Raw genomic sequence first — 4,045 nt, forward strand, 5'->3', positions numbered from 1 at the left:
GCGAGTCTGAAACAAGAAGCAGCAGACATGTCAGAACTTCAGCGTCCTGCTTCGGGTTCTGGTTTAGACCAACTCTATCAGGTCAGGGGTCAACATAGGACCTGACCTCTGGGTAGCAGCTGGCTGGCTTAGGGCTGCTGGTGCTGAACACAGAGATCCTTTAATCAAGGCCAAAGTCGGACAGATTCCTCTGATTACTAATAACTGGAACACTGGTCAATATCTTTGTGTATTTGGTTCATGATTGTGGTGATTGTTTCATAATTGGCATGAAGTTTTGATGGTTTAAAGCTCTTTAACGGCTTCGCTGCTCAAATGTGCTACACTAATAAACTTAACATTAAAATAAGAAGCTGTTGGAGAAAACTTTGAGTTGATCTCTGGAATAAGGTGCTGAGAGTCAAAGTTTCAAGGAACAAACACTTTACTGAACATCTGCAGATGGAGAAACATTGACAATGTCGGACTGAGCTCCCATTGGCTGAGGAGACGTCAGCTCAGGTGTGAGTGGAAACAGATGCAAAACGTCAACATGTCAACCAATTCTGAGAACTTTCTGATAACCAAGTTCTTATTCCAAGAAATTGAAAGGTGTGATGCGCCTCATAATGTCAGAGATGGATCTATAGGTTATTCACTGTGTCAATATTTACCCAATGATCAGCAAATGTTGTAGCTGATGTCTTTGTTCTCTATTCATAGGTGCTAAAAGCGGCGCTTTAACTGAGACATGCAGGCGGCTGGGCCTCTTCCTGCTGCATCAGTTTCAGAGACACATTATTATTTATTCCTTCTGCTTGTTTCTGCTGACAATTATGACAATTTGCACACATGGCTGCTGTTGAATAAGTATAAATACGGCTTCAAATAAAAGTATTAACACCTTGATTTTGTTGTTTCTTTAATATAAAAGTAATGCTATTTGAATATAACTATATGTATGAACTTCACTGAGCTGAAGAACCTCTGTTCACCCTTTAGGGGTTAGCTTGCTAGAACTTTGTGCAAAAGTTGATCCCAGGATTTTGAGAGTCTCAGGGTAGCTTCCTTTGTTAAAACTAAGCAAAATGAACATATTAAAAAGTATTCGCACTCTCATAAAAGTTTTGGCACCCTGGTAAATTTTGATGCTTATGAGGTCAGGAACATCAGGGAGGTCAGAAATTATTTTAATTCAACAAAACATTTTCAATAAGGAGCTGGAAGCCCAAAGGTCAAAAGGTCAAGATGATCAATGACCTCCTCCTCACCCCATAAAGTTCAATCAGAGATGAAAGAAGCTTTTACAGTTCAGGCACTGTAAAATGTAACTTTGAATTTGATTTAAAAAAACAAAAAAAACTTATGTCAGCAGATTTCGGTCAGAGATACATCATCATCCATCCATCCATCCATCCATCCATCCATCCATCCATCCATCCATCCATCCATCCATCCATCCATCATCCATCCATCCATCCATCCATCATTGATCCATCCATCCATCCATCCATCCATCCATCCATCCATCCATCCATCCATCCATCATCCATCCATCCATCCATCCATCCATCCATCCATCCATCCATCCATCCATCCATCCATCCATCCATCCATCCATCCATCCATCCATCCATCCATCATCCATCCATCCATCCATCCATCCATCCATCCATCCATCCATCCATCCATCCATCCATCCATCCATCCATCCATCCATCCATCCATCCATCCATCCATCCATTGGTTTCAATGTAGATTATTTACTTATTCTGTATAATAATTGTAAAAATTGAAGGTAACTTCACAGATTTTGCCTTTCAGGCTCTTTTCGGAACCCAAACCCCCATAAAAAACGAAGGTCCCCTTTATTCCATTTTTATTCACAAACTGATCAGAACTAATTCTTTAGAATTTCTGGTGCTCCAACCTCACAGCCAAACTGAGACAATAAAACTCAGAGCTGATCAGATCTGATCCTGAGAACCCAAAGCCTCAGAGCTGAGACATATCAGCTTCATCTCCTTCCAACCTGCTGACAGGAACCAGATTTACTTAATAACCTTCACAATGTTCACCGGAGAACTTCCAGGAAGCGTTTTGTGAAAGTGTCGTGATGCCACGGCAGCCTCAGCCTCTCTGTTCCTCAGTGAGAAGGAAAAAACGGTTCTCCGTTTTTCAACCCAAAGTACCGGCAGGTTCTGTTGAAAAAGTCCAGCTGGGACTGAAGCTAACCTGAAGAGAACCAGTTTCTTTTGTTTCATCAAGTTTAGGATTCGACCCAACTGAGTCAAAGTGAGACGGCTCCATTTTCAGGTGTTTTAAATAATGTGAAAATTGCCTTTCTGATCCTGTGACATTTTTGTTGCTGTTCTGCCATTTGGGGTCTGACACACGTTGGACCGTCTCGCTGCAGAACCACTGAATTCATCGTCTCTCCCAGCTGATCTTGTCTTGATTCAGATTTACTTTGTGGCCCTTCAGGACTGAGGTCACTTCGTCTGCGTCCAGCCTGAGTTGGCGCTCAGCATGTGGAGTTTTGCTTTTGTTGTTGAAAGGGGTTGGCTGGTCTGAGTCTGGACTTGATTTGACCTCTTGACCTTTTGCTCTGATCTTCCTGTTCTGCAGCACAGTGATGCTGCATTTATGCTTCTGCAGATCAGATTTTTTCTTTGTTTTTTTAGTTAAATGAGTTTTGGTGATAATTTTCAGTAATTTCATTTTGTCAATTTGTAACCCTATTAATCTGACTTGATTCCCATTTCATCATTTTATACATACATTTCTTTTTGTCTTTCATTAGTGGCTTGATCAATGTCAGTATTTAAAGAGTTTAAATATGGAATAATTTAGCTGTGAATTTTGTTGTGTTCATTTTTTAGTTTTGATAAGAAATCAGCATCAATTATTGCTCCTTGTGTGAAAAGTTTTCCTGTCGTTTGTCTGAATTTATTCCTATTATTGCAGAAAATCTGTTCTGGTCAAAATCCAGAATATTTAGTTTTATTAATAACTTAATTAATAAATGATTGATTACAAATATGAATGATTACCTGAGCCTGATATGAGTTCAGATTCCCAGCACGTTTTATATTTTACTTAAAGTTCTTCATGTAAACCAACTAAACTGATTATTTAGTGTTTTGTAAAATGTAAATCCCAGTTCCAGCTTCCCAACATCTCCCAGTCTTCCCAGTCTTCCCAGTCTGCTCTCTGTGTAATATTTTTATATTACATTGTAACCAGCTGGGGAAGAGATAGAGGGGAGTTCCCATGGTGCTTTGCAGGTTGTTGTTCCTCATTACCCTTCATCGTGTTCTGCTTTCCTTCAGAGTTTGACCGCCACACCTTCCTGACGCTGATGGCGCCAGGAGGTCAAAGTTCATGAACTGTGGGAGTGGAGTTTTATATTGGAAATAAATTAAAATGCGACAGTTTATCAGACAACATGTTCACCTCATCATGACTGATAATATCTGCTCATGTTAAATATGGATTGTTCAGCTGGAATATTTTTTGCCTATAATTTAACTTTCAGTAAGAATCTGAGTAGAAAAATAAAAAGCAAGAGGCATTAAATATTTCAATTAAAATAATTCAGTTTTCCATAAAGCTTTGAGTTATGTTAACGTACATTAAATTATTAAGTAATTACAGGATAATTAGTTGGCTGCACAGTGGTGCAGTGGGTAGAGCTGCTGCCTTGCAGCAAGAAGGTTCTGGGTTCGATTCCCGGTCTTTCTGCATGTTCTCCCTGCATGGTGGGTTTTCTCCAGGTACTCCGGTTTCATCACACAGTCCAGAATCATGACTGTCAGGTTAACTGGCCTCTCCAAATTGTCCCTAGGTGTGAGTGTGTGTGTGCATGGTTGTGTGTCCTGTGTCTCTGTGTTGCCCTGCGACATACAGGTGACCTGTCCAGGTGACCCCCCCCCTCACCTGCAACGTTAGCTGGAGAGGCAGCAGCACCCTCTGACCCCACTGAAGGAAAAGGGTGTAAGAAAATGGATGGATGTATAAAGTTAACTAAAATGTGCATTAGTAACAATTAGTTAATTTAATGCAA

Source organism: Poecilia reticulata, chromosome 15 (assembly GCF_904066995.2).
Source record: "Poecilia reticulata chromosome 15, P_reticulata-male-v2, whole genome shotgun sequence".
Lineage (NCBI taxonomy): Eukaryota > Metazoa > Chordata > Actinopteri > Cyprinodontiformes > Poeciliidae > Poecilia > Poecilia reticulata.